This window comes from Carcharodon carcharias, chromosome 16 (genome assembly GCF_017639515.1).
Source record: "Carcharodon carcharias isolate sCarCar2 chromosome 16, sCarCar2.pri, whole genome shotgun sequence".
NCBI classification, from domain to species: domain Eukaryota; kingdom Metazoa; phylum Chordata; class Chondrichthyes; order Lamniformes; family Lamnidae; genus Carcharodon; species Carcharodon carcharias.
In genome coordinates, this window is record NC_054482.1 from 110,659,010 (window position 1) to 110,681,655 (window position 22,646).

Genomic DNA, 22,646 nt, shown 5'->3' on the forward strand with positions numbered 1-22,646 from the left:
ACATGCATTTTGTAGGGGTTGGGGGTGGGGGGGCGGGTGGGTGGTGGTGGTGGGCTGGGTAGGGTCAGAGCGGGTGGTGTGTAGGTGGGTAGAAAGTAACAATTTGTTGTTTTACATCTTGGTTGCTACTGATGAGCTCACTCGTACAGGTCAGATGCAAATGATTTCCAAATTCTTTCACTGCATTTTCTTTATTCATTTGTGGGATATGGGCTTCACTGGCTGGACCAGCATTTATTGCCTATCACTAGTTACCCTTGAGAATGTGATAGTGAGCTGCCTTCTTGAACCGCTGCAGTCCATGTGGTATAGTTGCACCCACAGAGCTGTTAGGGAGGGAGTTCCAAGATTTTGACCCAATGACATTGGAGGAATACAAAAGCAATATATTTCCAAGCCAGAAAGGTGAGTGACTTGGAGGGGAACTTCCAGGTGGTGGTGTTCCCACCTACCTACTGCCCTTGTCTTTCTAGATGGTAGTGGTCATGGGTTTGGAAGGCGCTGTCGAAGGAGCCTTACTGAATTCCTGCCATGCATCTTGCAGGTGGTACACACTGCTGCAGCTATGCATCAGTGGTGGAGGGAGTGAATGTTTGTGGATGCTACAGTTAAGGTGCTTAGCCATTGCAACCCTCCCCCACATCCCCACCACAGTGCATAGAGCGTGAGTGAGGAACGTTCCTAGATCAGTGTTTAACCTGACCTGATTTTCCCCTTCGACTAGGAATGGTGCTACAAATGTTTCCTGTTTCAACAATGCTCACAACCCTAAGACTGAGTGTGGCGGTGGGGCGGGCATTGAGGGGCAGTTCTCGGAGTGCGTGCTGCCAGTGATGGGCCTCGCCAATGGAGCCACACATGGAAAATGGCAGCGGTGCATTTTTCTGATTGACAGTTCCAGAGGACAAGTCTCTCAGCAGCAATGACAGCGCAGCCCTTTGTTTCATGTTAGGTCTTGGCCTACTTCACATGACTGACCGAAACAAGGGGGAAGGAGAAAAAAAACGTGTTGTACCTCAACATAATTCCTTCTTTGTAGTCATTTGTACCTATTAACAACGACTTGCATTTATTTATTTATTTTTATTCATTTACTGGATGCGGGCGTGGCTGGCTGGGCCAGCATTTATTGCCCATCCCTAATTGCCCTTGAGAAGGCGGTGGTGAGACGCCTTCTTGAACCGCTGCGGTAAAACATTCCAGGGTAGTTCACAGGAGCATTATCAATCAGATTTGACACCAGGCCACACAACGTGACATTGGAACAGGTGGTTTGGTCAAAGAGGTAAGTTTTAACTGAGTCCCGATGAAAGGCCAATCATTAACTCTGTTCCTTTCCCCTTACATCCCACCTGACCTGCTGAGTCTTTCCATCATTTTCTCTTTTTATTTCAAATTTCCAACCTCTGCAGTATTTTGCTTTTCTCTTTCATTTTCTTCTCCCTCCCATCCTGAAGGTGCTTTGTTGCTGGGTTGTGGTTTCATGGGCAAGAGGCCACTTTCCATTATTGTTTCAGAACATCCCCCACTGCCATGCCTGGCTTGATGGTAAATAGTTGCACCTCATTTGACCAGGGATGTCATGACTCTGCTGCCCTCTCAGTTCTGCACCCCTATTGTCTGATAACTGATGCAGGGGAAAAACATGAAAACTTGAGGCCCCCATTTTAAATTCACCCTCCCCTCTCTCATTTTATCCCCCCATTTTCTTCTCCATCCTCATCTCCACCCTTTCCTCTTCGTGAAGGCACCGACCCACCGTTAGGTTATGGTGCCATCATACAGGGCACCTCCTGGTAACATCTTGCAAAGTCACTACAATCTACCTGATTGATGACGTGGCTGCTTTCATCACAACAGGTTCCAATCCTGTTTTACCCATTCATTCAAGTTCTATCCACTCTAACCTGTTTTCTTATTGAAGTGCTCATTTCACAACTCTTAATTTTTGTACATGACTTTGCTTCAAAGTATTTAATGCTCCAATTACCCTTTGCATTAAAAAATCCTTCCAGACCCATCTTGTCATTTTCATCCACCTGCTAAGTTTAAGCACTCAATTGTCAAATGGCTGTCTGCCTTTGTGCTCCAGTATGCATCAGAATATTAAAATATAGCATTAACATGTTTGGCTATTATTATAAAGGGGCTCAGCTTTCAGTTTAGTGCTAATTGAGCTCTCTGAAAAAGATTTCCATAATTCATTTGATACTTAATCTACTTAGTATTCATAATAAAAAGAATAGTATTGACAAACCCGGTCCCAAAAATGAATTGTGAAATGGTCCAGCCAGCCAATTCTACAGAGAAAGCAATATATTAATTAACTGGAAATTGAAGTGATGTAATGAAAGTCATACATTCCTCTTTGAATAGAGATCACAGAGAAAATGAGGAGCAGTGATTTACCAAAAGTAACTTGTAATTATATTCACCCAAGTCAAGTCAGGACAGGATTATGTCATCTACAAACGGTCATTATAAACGGCCATTGAAGAGTACATGCTTTTGGGGTTAATGGGATTTATTTGGTCAATTGGGTGCCAATGTAAGTGAACAGCTGGCACTTTCCTTTAGACTTTCCATTGCAAAATTCTGAAGGATCCATTTGAGAGCTTATGATTACCAAGCACACATTCTCTCACTGTTAGAACAGCAGATCCCGGAGCACTTTAAACACAGCTTGGCAAGACCCAAGGATTCGGACCGTGTTCAGGGATAGTTTCTGGAGTTTGACTATCAGGAAACTGTGCCATTCACCAGCCAGCTGTTTGCCTGACCAGGGCCACACGTCCTGAGTTTTGTTGTTGAATTGCTGGGCTTGCCTGAGCCCAGTGAGGAGAACGGCAGGGGCGAGTTCATCCTTTCCAACCACTTTGTTGAACCAGGCTGGTCTGTCAGTCATGGAGGCAGTGAGAATAAATTAGACATTCAATGGTGTAACTTTAGGTGGCTGTGCAGATTCATGCACCATTAAAGGTGGCAGCACAAGTGGATGAAGTAATTATTTTCTTAAAGCAATAGCACGTTTTCCTTCATAGTATCTCATGGATGGAAGGCTGGAAATTTTGCAGTGAGTAACTCACTTCCTGACTCCCCAAAGTCTGTCCGCCATCTAGAAAGCACAAACCAGGAGTGTGATGGAATACTCTCCACTTGCCTGGCTGAGCACATGAGGGAGGTGGTGGCGTAGTGGCATTGTCACTGATTAGTGTTCCAGAGACCCAGGCTAATGTTCTGGGGACCTGGGTTCTAATCCCACCATGGAAAATCTGGAATTAAAAGTCTGATGATAACCATTGTTGGAAAAGCCTATCTGGTTCATTAATGTCCTTTAGGGAAGGTCCTTACCTGGTCTGGCCTACGTGTGACTCCAGACCCACAGCAATGTGCCCCTGAGCAAGGGTAATTAGGGATGGGTAATAAATGTTTGTCTGACCAGGGCCCATTAGCAGGGGTGAGTTCACCCTGTCCAACTACTTCTTTGAATCAGGCTGGTCTGTCAGTCATGGAGGCAGTGAGAAAAGGGAAGCAAATTGACACTAAATGGTGTAACTTTAGGTGGCTGCGCAGATTCATGCATCCAGCCAGTGATGATGCCTGCCTCAACAATGAAAAAAACCTCAACAACGCCACCAAGGACAAAGCAGCCTTCTTGATCTGTTCCTTAAACCTTCACCCTGCTCCACCACCCTAGCACAGTGGCAGCCCATGTGTACCAAAGACAATATGCGCTGCAGCAACTTGCCAAGGCTCCTTTGACAGTACCTTTCAAGCATGTTACCTCTACATGGAACAAGGCCAGCAGATGCATGTGTTCCCCTCCAGCCATACACCACCTGACATGGCACCATATCACTGTTCCTTCATTGTCGCTAGGTAAAAATCTGGAATTCCCTTCCTAACAGCACTCAGAGTGCAGCAGTTCAAGAAGGTGGTTCACCACCACCTGCTCATGGGCAATTAGGGAAGTGGTAATAAATGAAGGAACTAAAAAATAAGAAGAAACTTTTCCAATACAGATCAATGAGGGTTCATTTTGGACCACCATTATAAGTACAACCTAAATTCCTTCCAGAAAGCACTCAAATGATGTCTGCCCACTGTTGGGTGGTTGGATTATATGGTTTTCTGTGCCAAAGTATTTTTACAGGTTCATTTTAGGAAAGGCACTGAGGGGACATCTATCCCTTATCCCTCCACTATTTTGCATACTGCTAACAAATGCTGAGCCAACTCAAGTCTTGCTAATGATATTGTCACAGATGGGCTATGGGTTTCCACTGAGAATAGGTAGAAGTTGGAGAAATCCAACCGACCTGTTATAGCCCTTTCAGGCAACTCAAGAACAATGATTTAAATCCAGTGAAAGAATCCCAATCGTCATGCTAATTATTGGAAGAATTCAGCTTGATGAATTGAAAACACCTTTCTTTCATTCCTGCTTTTTGGCTTAAGAGTCTGATATTGCCTTGTGTTTTAACCAATTGTACTGCATAAGTTGTTCAAAAATAAAGTACCTTAAAAAATGATAGTTCTGGTGCATGAAAGTGCCTTGTCAAAATTAAAACTTCAAGATAATGGCATTTTGGTAATGTCCCCCACCACCATCATTACCACCACACGCACACCCCACCCCACTACCATCAGCAGCTCCGTCCCTGTTGAAAATATGAGGTTTACTGTTCATTGTTCTGAAATTATAAAATTGTCTAGAATTGTAGTGGATGTCTCCACCCTGCCCACACAATTCCTATCAATGCAGCATTGGAAAGCTCTGCATTCATCAGTCAATTGGTAAAGTTAACACACAAGTATTAAGAAAGGGCACAGTTTGCTTCTTTCTGTTAGCATGATTTGCTTTAATGTGAAGCATCGTAAAAGTACATTAAAAATCTCCCCACCTTCAGCAACCAAAAGCTGCCATTTCAAGTATGTCAAGCTCACCAGAGAATAGAGATGATGATGTTCCCACTCCTTTGCAAAACTTGCCTACATAATGATAGTGTCAGGTGTAGCTCAGTAGTAGCAGTTTCACCTCAGAGTCAGAAAGTTGTGAGCTCAAGTCCCTTTTTAGAGACTCATTCAATTAATTTGGAACAGAGAAGGTTAAGAGGTTTTTAGGAAAATAAGATGCTTTGATTGAGTAAATAGAGAAAATCTATTGCTTCTGGTGAGCAGGCCAATAATCAGAAATCATTGGCAAAATTTCTAGAGGGGAGATAAGGAGAATCTTTTCACTCAGAGTTGTCGAGATCTAAACATTTTACCTGGAAAGATGGTTGAAGCTGATTCCATAAATAATTTTAAAGGAAGTTGGACAAGTAGTTGAGGAGGAGAAACTTGCAGGTTACAGACAAGAAGTGGTGGTGTGAGACTAAGCACGTCTCCTATTTCAAAGATCCAGCACTGACACAATGGGCCAAATGGCCTCCTTCCACGCTGCAGTTGTATAAATGTAGGCTGGCTCATCCATGTGGTAGTGAGGGAGTGCTGCACTGTTGGAGGTGTGGTCTTTTGGATGAAACATTAAACCGAGGCCCGTTTATTCCCTCAAGTGTATATAAAAGATCCCATTGTATTATTGAAAGAAGAGCAGGGGGTTCAGCCTATTGTCCCAGTCAACATAAATCCCTTAACCAACATTGCTTTAAAAAAATTATTAGGACACTATCATGTTATTGCCCATGGGACCTTGCTATACACAAATTGACTCCCCTACATCACAAGTAGCTACACTTTGAAAACACATCATTAGCTGCAAAGCCCTTTGGAACATCTTAAGACCATTAATATCTTAATTCTTTCTTTCACTGCAATTCAAAGTCATTCATTGAATTTGAACATTTTGTGATTTTTTTTCTGCAGCATGATGACATGCTTATGTAAATGCAAACTTTTCTCTTTATTATTTCATTGGTACACACAGCACCTTGATTAAGAAAACCCTGGAAAATAGCACCCGTGGGTCAAGCTTTTGGCATAAATTCTGGTCTCCTGACCTTAATCTCCGATAGAAAAGTGTGATTAAGAGTATCAGAGGTGCTTATCTTAAAAATAAAAGCTTGCCGGAACTGCCCCCCTGTACACAATTCTGAAAATCTTGCCCAAATCCAAGGAACAGGCACTTGTGCCTGTCATCCTAATAGAGAATGAAGTCTGTCAGAGAAAGATAGATGGATCAGAGATTGAAAGAAATTTCCCACCTGAGCTTTCTCAAAGACAACTAGGAAAAGGGCAAAAAAAACAGTCAGTGCTGCCAGAGATGTCCGCATACCAATTTTATTTCAAAGACTGTTGTCTTTGTCAAAGTTGTCTCACACTATGATTCTCGGAAACAGGTTACAATTGTATATAAATTGTAATCGGACAAGTAAGTGGGGGCCAAACTGTGGGGCTACATTTTTTTTTCTCTGGGATTGATATAAAGGTTCGGAGATAACTTGATTCATTCGAGAGGATCGAGGTGCACCGTTTATTCCGGAGCCTTGCATCACCCATTGTTCTCACGTAGTGAATTTCTTCTCATGCCTCACATTATCACCTCTTCTTTGTACAACGCACATCTCCTGATCCTTGTGTGACCCCAGGCCTGGCATACTCTGGTTCAACTCTGGGCTAGCCTAGCCTCGTGACCTTGACCTGGTGTCTCATACATCAGTGTCGGAGGGAACCGGCCATGTTTACTTTTTCAAGCGACTGCTGATTATTTTGGACAGAGTGCAGACGCCCGAAACCTGCCCAGTTTTTCACTGGAACGTGTGCCAAACTCTTGCGTTCTCTCGCATTCATTCCCTTTTATTTTTAAAAGCGGTGAATGAACCGCAAAATAGTAAAAGGCCGAGAACAAATGGTTGAATCCAAATGTCAGATTAGCTCCACTGCCAAGAAAGGCTGGCCTTAATCTATCCCCGTCCTCTGATGTGGGATCTTATCTTGCGTTTGCAGCTAAATATTCTGATCATGGAGCTGAGCTCCGTAAATTACTGAAGAACGCCCTGCAGAGCTAAACTGTAGTTGCAATTATTTTACAAGACCATTGTACATGATTAAGTGAACAGATTAATTAATCAAGAATTTGTCAACTATTACTTCAAATTATTTCACTCAAGTGAACGAGGTGACCCAAATTACTTCCATGTCTTATCTAGACAACCTTCCTTTTTTACAGTCGGAATAAGATGAGACTTTTTAATCCCCTGGTTATTGCCAACGGCCATTGAGAACAGCAGCCTTGTTTAAATCCCTGACGACCATCATATGGTTTCTCCCCCTTCCACCGTGTTTTGTTTTTGAAGACGCCTGGTTGCTGACCGGTTACAGACGCAAAATGTAGGGCGGCCTCTGGAATCCTCAACAGACCTGTCATTTTTGCATTGCCCCCAAGAGCTTACGCTCCTGCCTGTCCTGCACCTCACCCCAGCAACCGTATTCACATCGAAGCTGAGATCCACTTGTTTGTCTGGTCCAGCTCAAGATTAATGTAACAACGTTCGCACAGGTCTTTGGGGGGGGGGGGGGGTGGTGCGGAGAGCGGGGGCGGGGGGTGGTGGGGGTGGCCTTTTCATCCTTTCTCGCTGGCACTAAATTTCAGCTCCATTTCCTTCTAGATGCCCTTTCTCAATGATCCAATGCAGCGTTTTGAATGCTCTGATTAACGGCACCGACCACCACTTGGAATCCTAGGGAAGAACTTTACGTCCCCCGATCGGGGGTAAAAATAGTGCGCGATATCTCGGTCAGCGGGCAGGTGCAAGAGTGGGCAGCGCGCCCGCCGACAACGAAGAGGCCCATGAAGGCCCTTTAATCGAGTAATTCATTTGTATTTTTCGCTGCCCGTCCAGTCTTACGGTCGGCAGCCGGGCGATTTTGCCCGGCGGCCTTCGCATTTTCTGTGAAAACCTCATCCACGGGCGGGTTGAGGTTTCCAACCGCAGTCAAAGAAACAAAAGCTTTTAAACGCCATTTTTAATAAGTCGCTGTTCATGCGACTGAGTCACATGTGGGGACATGTTTCCCTCATTTATTTTTGGCTGCAAAATCCTTCGGCTCCCTGAGGCAGCTCTGTGCCTTCAGGGAGCTTCCAGTGCGCGCTTCCCCCATGCGCATGCACTGACTTCAGCGCCAACACTCCTCCCACCCCCATCCCCTCACCTCCCCCACCACCCCCGCCCCTCCACCCCCCAAACAACCCCGGCAGCGCTGAGGTCATCAGCGCGTGTCTCACGCTGCCTGGCCATTAGTTGGCCAGCCCGCGTGAAATCACGGAGGTGTCCAATCGCGGGTGACGGTCCGTTTTGCAGCCGATCCCAGGCTCATCCGCCAGTCCCACCCGATGAAGGGGGAAATCCTGCCCGTAGAATGATTACAGGACCGAAGGAGGCCATTTGGTCCATCGTGTCTGTGCTGGCTCTCTGTAAGAGCAACTCGCCTGGTACTGCTCCCTCGCCTCAGCAGAACATTGCGGCATCAAAGCAGGCCATTCAGCCCATCAGGCCTGTGCTGCTGTCCTCTGTGAGCAGCCCAGTCTAATCTCGGTTTTTCTTGCAATTCCCTTCTAAGGACTTTGCTGTAATAGTGGTGTGTGACACAGAGTCCCACATTCCAATAACTTTGCATGCCGTTTCTATTCTCTCCCCCTTCACAAACCTTTAAATCATGGGGGCAAATTTTCACTCCCACTCTACTATCTCCTGCCTGAATAAACAGGCCACCAGTATAGGAAAATTGTTTGGATATCTTAGACATCCCGTAGATGTACAAGGCCCATTTAATCCAATTGAAATGTAAATGACCACCCTGCAATACTGTATGAAACAGAAGGGAGGTGGTTAATGCATTTAGCGCCCTGAGTACCATTTTATGTGCAAATGGGGGAGTGTTCATTTGTTCAGACGTGGAGAGGCCTGCTTCAGACCACCTCAAACAGCCCGAGAATTTTACTTTGGGCATGGGGCTAGTTCCAGGAAGTACCCTGTTCTTATCCCCTTTCCCCAACTCTCAGTCACCACCTCCCCCAACCCACCCACCACCCCACTCCAACAGCCCCACCTACCAGCCAACTTCAGTCTCTTCTGTTGACTGCTTCACCTCTGATCCACACTCTGATTCAAGCAGAGGTCGCCCAGCAACCAAACAGGAACCTGTTCTGCTCGATAGGCCACACTGAGCCACCCGTTGGGAAGTGATGTCTTTGTTTTAGACACCTTGGGGTTAAATTAGTCTGGGGTTCATACCTATGGCAGAAATTCCACAAAATTCCTAGGAAAATGGGCAAGCACCACTAGGTTTCCCGGGGTTTCCATGAACCTCCGGCTGAAGTTACACTGGACAATCAGTTAGCACATCCACCCCATTTTGTTCTCCTGAGTATGTCTAGGAGATTTCGTGGCAGAACCTCAAAACTGCAAAAATCCTATTTGTAATTGTAGTGTGAGAGTGCCCAATAGCTTGGATCCTTTCCATTGTGCCTGATTAAAGGGTCAACTCTTTATTGGAGCCTCCAAGATTGTGCAAACCTAAGCCCTTTTTGTGCACAGTCCTTCAGGAACAAACCTTCACACATTGGAGGCAGTTTACTGAGCTACAGAGGGAATGACAGAACAGTCCAATAGCTTGTCCTCAGTTGATTTTGGCATGTTCGTTTCCAGCAGGGTACATTAGGCAGCACTCCATAGTAGAGAACCGAGCCAATCTTTCCTTTTTCACTTCGCCACTGTTACACTTTGTACCCAGTGAAATTAAGGTTACCATTAGTATCTCACAGCTAGTCTGTATGAGACCAGTTAACTGATGACAGTTCAGAGGTAAAACTCAGAACTTTATCTGTGCCACCAGTGACATGTGCCCTTGGGTGGAATTTAATGGTTGTGGCGGGGGCTTTAACTACCTTTAAAAACCATTGGCAAAATCATTGTGGCCAATTTTGGGAGGTCCAATGGGATTAGGCCCCAATCAGATGCTTATCATGGTTGGGCTTGCCAGATCCTATGAGTGGAATTTCCCCACAGAAATCCTAGTGCAGGGCAAATGTCCTGCTCCCAGGCATTGCCAGCCAATCGGAGGTGAGCAGTTCTCAGCGCCGGCAGTACCACTGGGTAAGGTGGCCACTGCCGGTACTGAAGTGCAGCCTTGGCAAGAGGATTGGTGATGGAGCCCCACAATTAAGGTGACTGGGGCAGGTTTGTTATGTCCAGACAGGGAGGCCCCAGTGAGGGGAGGAGGGGGATCGATTTGATCAGAGGGTCTCGGGGTGCCAGGGCAGGGGGAATCGCACCCCATTCCCCCCGTCATCAGGCCCCCAGGCTTACCCACCAGGGTATTCTGGAGGTAGGCTTCATGTGGTGTGGCCCTGGTCGGCCGCTGGTTAAGTACCAATGGTGGCAGCATGAGGCCTTTAAGTAGTCACTCAATTTACCTCTGAGCAGGAAGGCCGTCCTCGACTTAATCGGAGGGAGGCAGGAATGAGGTGGGATCTCCACCCCACACCTTCCCACTCAATCACATGACCTCCTCCACCTCTGAACCTGCCTCCAGTTGGGGGGTGGGGTGGGGGGGGGGGGAGGGGGGGTCATAAAATTAAACCCCTAGTTTCTTTGTTTTGCTTTCCTCTTTCGAGATGCTCCACAGGAACCGGTAACGTCCAATAATTGCTTCCTTCCAACTTTCTCCCCCTTCCAGAAGGCATTGGGCCAATTTTAACTTTATATAAGTGAGTGGATTTCAAATGGGTTAAAATCGGGCCCCACTGGCTCCTATTGGAGTGCCATTCTACACATAGCAAGTGGCTTCTGGTGTTTTACCCAAGTGCTCTTCCCTTGTGTGAGATAAGCTGGTGAATATCAAAAAGGTCTCTCGGCCATCGAGGGCATTGCACTTTTGTCCAGCAGAGATAATCAAGGGTTGGAACCCTGACTGACTCTTCCCCCCCACTACTTAACCCAGGGATCTGAGGGCCATTTGCCACCACTGTACCTGAAACTGGCTAATGAGTAACTTTCCTGGTGTTTCCAGTAGAACTGCATGTAGTCTTTACCAATCAAGCCAGCAACATAATATTCATTAAATTTCTCCCATTACAGCAGGTATTGGCAGTACTTTTTGCTGTTACCGTTTATATCTTCACCGGACTATTTCATTGTTTCTTTACTTGTCCCGTTATTCTCTTTCACCCTTTAGTGACTTGATTTTTCCTGTCTTCCAGCCCATCACACACCTCACCTTTTTGGCTCTTTCACCCAGACTGCCACACCACCCATATTCTTGCCCAGCTCCCTGTACTTGCTTAAAACCTGTTGTATCGCTAACATTATCCAGTTCTACCAAAAGGCCATTAACCTGTAACGTTAACTATTTTTCCCTCCATAGATGCCGGCTCACCTGCTGAGTATCTTTACTAATTCCTTAATTTTCAGTTTCCCTCTCCATTTTAGAGCCTTACCTTCCTTGCACTCATAATGTCGCTCTTGTCTCTCACTTCCTTCTGATATATGTCACACCTGCCTTCTCAGACATTCACATATGTATTACACTTAAAAGTCCACGTGTTGCTAGTGCTTGCCAAATATTTGGTAGTTCAGTTGAAAATGATTGCAAAGCGTTGGAATCAATACTGAAATGACACATTTACATTGATTGCTTTTAAAAGGAAAATAATTATTTATTGACAATCAATATTATTTGGATTTATCGCACAGATCTTTGGAGGCCTCGCTCTAACAGATTGACATGTGTAGCAGAGTGTTTTCATGGATGGAAATCCAAATGATGAATTGTCTCTCTATTTTGTTCCTACTTTGCACGTTGCATGGAAATTCTTCCAGTGTGCTTTGACTCACCGGGTTGTATACACTATTTGCTGTGCGTGGTGGTGGTAGAACTGGTTGAAACAGAGCTGCGACATGAATGCTTTTACATTGGCCCCAAAAAGCCTTCCCCCAGGAGCTAATTGCAACTGGGCAACCTGGAAGCGCCTTAACAGACTTAGGACTGGTGTAAAAACAAAAAAACTGCGGATGCTGGAAATCCAAAACAAAAACAGAATTACCTGCAAAAACTCAGCAGGTCTGGCAGCATCGGCGGAGAAGAAAAGAGTTGACGTTTCGAGTCCTCATGACCCTTCGACAGAACAAGTTCTGTAGAAGGGTCATGAGGACTCGAAACGTCAACTCTTTTCTTCTCCGCCGATGCTGCCAGACCTGCTGAGTTTTTCCAGGTAATTCTGTTTTTGTTTAGGACTGGTGTAGGTCATTCAAAGGTGTCACTAAGCAAATGGGGATATACAACCAGCCCGACAACTTGTGAATATGGAACTGAGCCACAGGCTATGCAACATCTCCTGCAATGCCTATCGCTAGAGGAACCCTGCACTGCTGCAGATCTTGCCGAATTCAACAACAAGGCACAAAAATGTGTCCAGCTCTGGCTGGGCCATGTATAGACTGTCCATGGACACGATAAGAAGAAGAAGATTCACTGGGTGGTTGTTGGGAGGGGTAGGCGCGGGTGGGCGTGGACCTGAACAGGGGCTCGCGCCGCCATTTTACGTGGGCGGGCCAATTAAGTCCCGCCCAGCGTGATGCGCAAAAGAGCGCAGAAATCTCCCTGAGGCACAGAGGTGCCTCAGGCAGATTAGTTTAAAGTTTCTAAAGTTTAATAAAGGAGAAAAAAAATCTTTGGACCATGTCCTCCCCTCGTATGAAACTGTCACATGAGCTGTATTAATTTTACTAAAAATGCTTCCAAGATCTCAAAAACTTTCATGAAACCTCATCATTCATGAAACCTCTTCAATCTTAAAGTTGAACGGGCAGCTTTCTCAATAGGGTTAATTAGTTAACAGGCCTTTGACATTTCGGAAGGCGAGCAGCCGAACTGAATCTAAAAGGCACACGGTAACATCGGGACACACGCCCGATGTCACCCCTGCGTCATTTTACGCCTCGGCAAGCGGGCCCTGCCCCACTCGCCGAGCCGAAAGTTCTCCCCACTGTCTTCAAGTCTTCAGGAGGTTCTGAGGGTCTTCAGTAAAATCCAGTTTAAGTCCCTGGTTACTCTTATTGAAACCCAGTAATAAGCTGAGATAAACTGAAAGCATTGGACTGAAATTATACTGCAAGAATCCCATACACCACTGGAAAGCGGAATCTCAGTTTTTTGCTATCAACAATTGTATCATGGATGGGGCTCACTTGGTAACAGCATTGTGTAGCTAAGCCGTCAGGAGATCTCATATTCTAAGATATAAACAAAAAACTGCGGATGCTGGAAATCCAAAACAAAAACAGAATTACCTGGAAAAACTCAGCAGGTCTGGCAGCATCGGCGGAGAAGAAAAGAGTTGACGTTTTGAGTCCTCATGACCCTTCTACAGAACTAGTTCTGTCGAAGGGTCGTGAGGACTCGAAACGTCAACTCTTTTCTTCTCCACCGATGCTGCCAGACCTGCTGAGATCTCATATTCTATTGTTTGGCAGCTTAGCTCAGTAACCCTTCCCTCCTGTGGTGAGTAACTCATCTCCCAACTCACCAAATCCTCTCCACAGTCTATAAGGTATAGGTCAGGAGCGTGTTGGAATATTTTTCACTTGCCTAGTTGAGTGCAACACTCAAGAAGCCCTTAACACTATCCAGAACAAAGCAACCTGCTTGATTGGCACCCCATCGTGAAGCATTCACTCCCTCTCCCACCAACACACAGTGGCAGCATTGTATACCGTCGACAGCAGTATGGTTCTGGTCCAACGAGAGCACATGCATTTTTTGGACCTGGTTCCGGTGAATGAGTTGGCCCAAGTGGATCAAATATCAGTGGGAGAGCCTATGGGACAGTGATCATTGGACCATTAGGTTTAGGTTGGTCATGGGAAAAAACTGGGCACAATCCAGAGCAGGCATAATTAATTATCAACTTCACTGGGATGAGAATGCATCAGAGTCAAGTGAGTTGGAATCAAATGTCGGCAGAAAAGATGGTGACTGAACAATTGGCCACCTTCAAATAAAAGGTATTGCAGGCAATGTCAAGGTATATTCTCTTGAAGGGGAAAGGTAGGACAAATAAATCCAGAGTGCCCTTGATGACAAGACAGATAGAGGTGAAGATGAAAAGGGAAAAGTGCACATATGACTGATGCTAGGGAGAAAATACAATGAAGAGTATACAATGGCTGAATATAGAAGGATCAGAGGGGAAGTGAAGAAACTACTATGAAAAGCAAGGAGAGAGCATAAAAAGAGGTTGGCAGCGAACATAACATGGAGCCCCAAGGTCTCCTATAAGCATGTAAATAATAAAAAGGTGGTAAAAGAAAAAGTAGGGCCGATTAGTGACAAAAAAGGGGACTTACGTGTGGAGACTGGAGAAGTAGCAGAATTATTGAACAAATACTTTGCATCAGTCTTTACAAAGGAAGAAGATGCTACTAAGGCTGAGGTGAGAGAGGAGGTAATGGGTACACTAGAAGAATTTACAATTGAGGTGGAGGAGGTGTTAGAAAGGCTATCTGTACTTAAAATAGGTAAGGTACCAGCCCCAAGATGAGAGGCATCCATGGGTACTGAGGGAAGTGAGAGTGCAAATTGCAGAGGCACTAGTGATAATCTTCCAGTCTTCCTTAGACACAGGGGAGGTGTCAGAGGACTGGACAATTGCAAATGTTACACCCTTGTTCAGAAAGGGATGCGATGATAAAGCCAATCAGTTTGACTTCAGTGGGGATACTTCTGGAAACTGTGGCCAGAATCTTCTAGTCAGCAAGCGGGGGTGGGTCCCGCTCGCCAACACATAAAATGACATCCGGTGACATCGGGCTTGTGTCCCGACGTCAATGCACGTCATTCAGATCCTCAGTTCGGCAGGTGCGCACCAGAGTCGGCTCCACACCTGCCGAACTGTCAAAGGTCTATCAAGACCATTTGAACATCAATTTAAATAATTAACGGAGCTGCCCATCCTTAAGGTTGGTGGGCAGATGAAGAGCCCAGGCGGCCTTCGCATTCATCATGAAACCTTGAAACTTTGGCAGATTTGGGTAAAAAATAACAGGGGACCGATGCTTAGTAAGTTAAGATAACGCTATTGAATGGTGGAGTGGAAAGAACAGAAAGGAAGCAGTCGGCAAGGTGCACAGACTCTTGCCACATAGCTGGAGCAGAATATTTGAACATTTTGAAGTGGAGCCTTGGAGGAATTTGAAGTTGAGGGCTCAGAATTAAAAGCGAAAAATGTTGGAAAAAACTCTGCAGGCTTGGCAGCATCTGTGGAGAGAGGAAAAGGGTTAACACTTTGAGTCCATATGACCCTTTTTTGAGTCATACAGACTCAAAACATTAACTCTGTTTCTCTCTCCATAGGTGCTGCCAGTCCTGCTGAGCTTTTCCAGCATTTTCTGTTTTTATTTCAGGTTTCCAGAAAGGGTGTATAAAATTATGAGGGGCTTAGATAGAGTAGACAGGAAGGAACTTTTCCCCTTGGTGGAGGGATCAATAACCAGGGGACATAGATTTAAGGTAAGGGGCAGGAGGTTTAGAGGGGATGTGAGGAAGAATTTTTTCACCCAGAGGGTGGTGGAAATCTGGAACTCACTGCCTGAAAGGGTGGTAGAGGCAGAAACCCTCATAATATTGAAGAAGTATTTGGATGTGTACTTGCGATGCCATGACATACAAGGCTATGGGCCTAGAGCTGGAAAATGGGATTAGAATAGTTAGGTACTTGTTTGGCCGGCGCAGACTCGATGGGCCGAAGGACTTTTTTCTGTGCGGTAGACCTCTATGACTCTATGACTCTATCAGCATTATTTTGCTTTCATCTTGATCTCAGAATTAAATTGGGTTGAACCAGGGAGCCAGTGTGACTTACGATCAGGACAGACAGGACGGTGGTCTCACATGGTGGTACATTCCATGTGAAAGGCAGACTTTTTGAGAGGGAAGTTTATTTTCCAGCTGCACTGCATCCCTGGTGATCTATGGTGACACTGTGCTCTTCTGTCCTGTAACTGCTCCATTAATCAAACATTAATGATCTGTAATCATGTAACAAATGCCTCTGAACTTATTAATGGCCAATTCATTAAAGTTAAAATTGTCTTCATCTGCCATCTCGTTTAAATAACATATACAGTCATGGATTTGAACTTGCTAATATGTCTGTCAGCTCCTTAATACAATGTCCTTTGTTGAAAATGGAATAAGATTGTAGTATGTGTACCAGAAGATCATCTCCCTCTTTCCCACAGCCCCTCCCTCCCACTCAGCTACCTACAGGACAGGCTATGCTTGGGTACAAAAGATCCAAAATGAAGCATAATGGCAGGGAGAGAGGAGGGCAGATTACCGCTATTATACTCCACCTCTTTCTTCATCCCACCCTGCCACAAACCCACCCACCCCAAGAGGAACCTACCCAAGATTCTACCCATTAATTTGAATGGAGGCAAAATGGAACAGCCTTGGCTGTAAACATTCAAGCCTCCACACGCAAGAGAAATCTGTTCTTGTACTTGAATGATTTGTTTCTGTTGTTGGAAAATCCATTGGTCCAAATTGGCAAATTCTGTGCAGAATTTGAAAATTGAAAATGCAGGAGAACACTCAGGCAACATTTGTAGAGAGAAGGGAACAAGATTAACAGCTTTGCAGGTCGATGACCTTTCATCAGAACTGTGATGGTCAAATGAACTAAAGGTGAGCCATGAGCATTGTTTTTTTTTAAACACAGTGAGTTGCTGTGATCTGGGATACTCTCAGGCAGGGCACTCTGGATTCAGCCATAGCTTTCAAAAGAGAATTGGATGAATACTTGAAAGAAAGTAAATATAGGGTTTGGGGAAAGAGCAGGAGACTGGGACTAATTGAATAACTTGTTTAAAGTGCTGGCGTGGGCATAATAGGCCAAATGGCCTGCCTCTTTTTTTTTCCTTGAGCTAAGAGCTGTAAAGATTTTAAGCAAGTACAGAGGCAGAGAAAAGGGGGAGGGGGAAGAGAGGAAAGTGACTGGGTGGAAGGCAGGAGAGTTTCAATGACAAAAGGGTGTTGGTGCAAGGCGAAATGGGGTGGTACTGAGACAAGTAAAGAAGCAAAAAGTGTGATCGGAGGAGGTCCAGAAGCAAATGGGTGCGCAGAATAGCGAGAGGAGGAGGGAAGCATGGAATATCTGGCAAAGGGATCCCATGGTCCAAGATATGAGGTGCGGAAAAATGGGTAGACCCTGGGGTCCATCCTGCCAACCATGTACCTATTGTGCCCCACCCCCCCCCCCCCCCAAGCCCTGGTCCTGCACTTGTTTAGAAGCTGCCCATCCCTAACAACTTCCAGTTCTGACCTTAGATCCTGTTTCTCTCTCTACAAGTGCAGCCCGACCTGTTGAGAGTCTCCAGCATTTTCTGTCTTTGTTTCAGATTTCCAGCCTCTACGCTGTTTTGCGCTTGTTTTCAAATATGAGGCAAGGCCAGTTGATTTACTCTGAAATTGAGTGTGTGTTTGCCACTGAGTTCAGACGATTGCAGAAAAGAAAGAACTTGCATTACAATTCACCTTTCACATTCCTGGGACATCCCAACATCCTCAGAAACAATGGATTATAGCGACTGTTATTTTGTAGCTAAGTGCAGCAGTAATTTAGCCCACAGCAAAGACGTTACATACAGAAATGAGATAAATGACCAATGAATCTGTTTTGGCAGCATACGCAGTCTTTGCCTTTCCAGCAGTGTCATGATTTGAGCCTAAGCGAATGCTGATGGTTACCCTTCTTCCCCTATGCCAAAGAAAACAAAATGGGTATGCAAATGCGGTTTCCCCAGAGTACTGGAACCCCACAGATGAAATCTGACTCTATTAAGCAGTTTCCTTGATTGAGTCATTCAGCGTCATGAGATGGTTTGTACCATGAATCAATTTGTTTTTATTTTGTGGGGCACTTGATGTAAACCAGGTGGGATTTTTTTTTCTTTTGTCAATATTGTAGTACACAAAGCAGCGTCCAGAAATTCTACTTTTCCAGCCCTTCTACCATCATTGAGTGTGTGATGTTCAAGCATAGGCAACAATGGACAAGGCTTGTGCAAATGAATAATAACAGCAATCAAATTCTAGTTCCACCCCCTTCTTCAGTAGAGCAGTTGTGGCTGATAAATATTAAAGAAAACTTGCATTTATATAGCACCTTTCATGTTCCTATGTGCTTTGCAGCCAATTATGCAGAAGTATAGTCTCTTCTGTAATATAGGAAACACTTTGCACACGGCAAGCTCACACTAACAGCAATGAGATATGACCAGCTGATCTGTTTTTTTTAATACAAAACAAAAACAGAAATACCTGGAAAAACTCAGCCTGACAGCATCTGCGGAGAGGAAAGCAGTTAACATTTCGAGTCCATTTTTTAATGATGCTCATTGAGGGACAAACATGATAGGAAATTGGAGAGAACTCCAATGCATTTCTTCAAATTGTGCCACAGGACTTATACCTCTACCTGAGGGGTAGGCTCTTGATTTAATGCTTAATCTGAAAGGCAGCACTTCAGACATGCAGCACTCTGCTGTACTGCACAGGAGTGTCAGCTTATATTTTACACTCATATCTCTAGAGTGGGTCTTGAACCCACAACCTCCTGACTCAGAAGTGAGTGTGCTACCAGTTGAACCGCAGCTGACACAACCCTAGACAGCAGCAAATTTGAAAATACTGCAATGCAGCCAAGTGGGCCAAGGGTTCCAGAAAAGCATGGAGGTTTTGTTGGTCAGTGGGGAGGGTAAAAAGGTCAATACAGTCAAGCCTATTTCCTGAATGAACTTTCCTGGCCAGGGGCCTTTCCCACTCAAAAGCGTACATGAGGTCACCATGGATATGCTGCCCCTGAGTTTTCCATTCCTCATCCTCACCTCATCATTAATGGGTAGAATATAGTGAAGATCGCAAATACGATTTCCCAGTGCATGACCCCAATGATGAGACAGTCAGAGAACACTCCTAATGCATCACCTTCACCACAGAGGATAATGGGAAGGAACTGCCTCCAACATATAGTCTCATTCATTTTGTCTCCCATTATTAATGCTGCTGAGCACCAAGCAACTTGTCAAAAAGACCGTGAAGTGAATTCTTCAGATAGAGCAGAGGGGTCTGGCACGATACCACCATGCACAGATACTAATGACTCTGTGTTGCCTCCAATGAATGCACAATGATGGGGTGAGCATTTGAAAGAGAAAAAAAACCTTGCATTTCTATAACATTTTACGTAACCGCCAGACACCTCAAAGTGCATTACAGCCATTGAAATACTTTCTAAGTGTAGGCACTGTTGTAAGGTAGGAAACCAGTGCACAGCAAGCTCCCACAAGCAGCAATATGATAATCGCCAGATAATTTGTTTCTGTGATGTTGGCTGAGGGATAAATATTGGCCAGGACACTGGGGATAACTCCCCTGCTCAGCTTCTTCAACATTGTGCCATGGGATCTTTTATATCCATTTGAAAGGGCACACAGGACCTCAATTTAAAGTCTCAGCCAAGAGGCAGAACCTCCAACAGTACAGCACTCCCTCAGTACTGCACAGGAGTGTCAGCCTTGATTCTTGCATTCAAATCCTGGAGTGGGGCTTGAACCCAGAACCTTGTGACTTAAGAGGCAAGAGTGCTACCAAATGAGCACATGTACGACTTGTGATGTCACTCGATTAGCATTGCCATAGAAACAGCCATGACTCCTCAGCCCAGCACTTCTCAAATACAGTTGGCTCTCAAACCAGTAGATGTGATGATACAGTAGCCCTGAAACTCAGACCCTTATCCTGATTGTGGAGTTTTACTAGCCCAGAGCATGGGTCAGAGAAGTTGCCACAGAGGACAGAGCACCCCCAGGACGGTAATCGGGAGCGCCGCAAATTTGCTGTTCTGATCTGGAAGTCCGTTTCTCCAATTTAAGCTCCAGGTTAAGCTCGAGAGATCAAGGCTTCTGATGAACAGCAGGCTAGAATTCTGAGGGAATGAGATGCATTTAATTCTGCAGGGGATCAAGCATATGACACAATTTGATTAAAATTTACCAGTAATGTCTTTCAAAAGATTTGCATTTCAAATGTGATTAATTTGAACATGTGTGGTTTGAGTTATTTGGGAGACACCATTAAGCTGTGTGTGGAGCATAAACATCAACATAGACCATAGGTTTTCCACCCACAGTGGTTGACAGGGCCCTCAACTGTGTCCGGCCCATCTCCTGAGCATCCGCCCTCACACCTTCCTCTCCCTCCAAGAACCATGATAGGGTCCCCCTTGTCCTCACTTATCACCCCACCAGCCTCTGCATTCAAAGGATCATCCTCCGCCATTTCCGCCAACTCCAGCATGATGACACCACCAAATACATCTTCCCTTCACCTCCCCCAGCGGAATTCCGCAGGGATTGTTCCCTCCGGCATACCCTGGTCCACTCCTCCATCACCCCCTACACCTCAACCCCCTCCCACGGCATCTCCCCATGCAAACTGCCCTTTTACTTCCCCTCTCCTCACCGTCCAAGGGCCCAAACATTCCTTTCAAGTGAAGCAGCATTTCACTTGCACTTCCCTCAATTTAGTCTACTGCATTCACTGCTCCCAAGGCGGTTTCCTCTACATTGGAGAGACCAAAATCAGACTGGGTGACTGCTTTGCGGAACACCTTCAGTCTGTCCGCAAGCATGGCCCAGACCTCCCTGTCGCTTGCCATTTCAACACTCCACCTTGCTGTCATGCCCATATGTCTGTCCTTGGCTTGCTGCATTATTCCAGTGAAGCTCAACGCAAACTGGAGGAACAGCACCTCATCTTCTGACTAGGCACTTTACAGCCTTCCAGACTGAATATTAAGTTCAACAATTTTAGATCATGATCTTTCTCCTCCATCCCCACCCCTTTTCCAATACCCCCCTCTTTTTTCCAATAATTTATATAGGTTTTTCTTTTCCTACCTACTTCCATTAATTCTAAATGTATTTCCATCCATTGTTTTATCTCTACCTTTTAGCCTATTTCAATCCCTTCCCCCTACCCCATCCCCACTAGTGCTATCTGTACCTTGTTCGTCCTGCTTTCTACCCTTAATGTCACCTATTAGCACATTCCTTAGCTAATATCACCACCATCAACACCTCTTTGTTCTTTTGTCTATGACATCTTTTGGCAATCTCCACCTATCACTGACCCTCTATCCAGCTTTACCTGTACCCACCCCCCCCACCCCCTGCCCCATTAAACCAGCTTATATTTCACCTCTTTTCTATTTTTCCTTAGTTCTGTTGAAGAGTCATACGGACTCGGAACGTTAACTGTGTTCCTCTCCGCAGATGCTGTCAGACCTGCTGAGTTTTTCCGGGTATTGTTATTTTTGTTTTCAACATAGATCAGTTGGACTTCTATTCTGTAAATTCTATGGAAGTTGATCTCATTTTCCTTTTTAAAAGCCTACTTCATAGTCTGCTTCTCTCTCTTTCATGGCTAGAATCGTAGAATCATACAGCAAAAAGGAGACCATTCAGTCTGTGTTTGCTCTTTGAAAGAAAATACCCATTTAGTCCCAGCCAATTGCTCTTTCTCAAAAAACACATCCATTATTTTTCAGGTATATATCCAATTCCCTTTCTGAAGTTAAGAGTCAACCAAATGGTTTTTTATTCGTGTGGCTCGGGAAGCGGTTAGAGTTCATTGTTGATGTTAACACTCCGTTGGTAAGCTAGGAAAAACCACTCACCAAACCCCACGCAGTTACTCTGCTCTCAATAATACATAAGGTTCTGGTATGCCTCTTGATAAATAGACTACATCCCATTATGGAAGCAGTAATGCATCTGCACAGGCAGGTTTCCACACAGACCACAACTGCTCCGAGCAGATCCTGACACTGCCCTCACACCCCGAGGCTGGTTTCCAGTAAAGGTCTGAAGACAGGAACGGCCATGGTTGACTTATCCTGTGCCTATGACGCAGTGCAGCGCATGGGCAAGCAACTCTCTCTAAATTCATCTGCTGTGTGAAAATCCTACAACTAATCAACTCCATGATCAGCAGCCGACTGTTCCGTGTACACCTTGGAGATTAAATTACTCACCTACACGTAACCAGCAACGGGCTCCCACAGGGATCAGTCCTTGCACCGGCTCTCTTCAACACATATACCAGTGACCTCCCTCCCACAAAGTTGTGACTCCTCGCATATGCTGGCATTTGGCCCTGGTTCTCCAGGCTAGAGAACTTCAGGACATTGATAAAAAATACTCACTGAAGACCTACATTCTTGGAAGCTTACTTCAGAAAGTGGAGACTTCAACCAAATGCTGCCAAGACTATTATTTCAGCCTTCCACCTGAACAACTCAAAGACCAGGCAAAAACTTCATGTCCCGTCCTGTGGTTGACCACTCACCTGGGATCCAGTGTCAAAATACCATGGCATCATTCTTAGCTGTACATTCACCTATTGGCATCACTTCCCGGACACCGGAGCCAAACTCAAGACGGGAGCGAATCTCATACGGTAACTTGGCAGGTACCACCTGGGACAGCAGAGCCAACACCCTCCACACTGCTTCACTCGCCCTGGTCTACCCAACGGCAGAATACAGCTGCTTAACCTGGCTGAGGAGCTGCTACACAAAT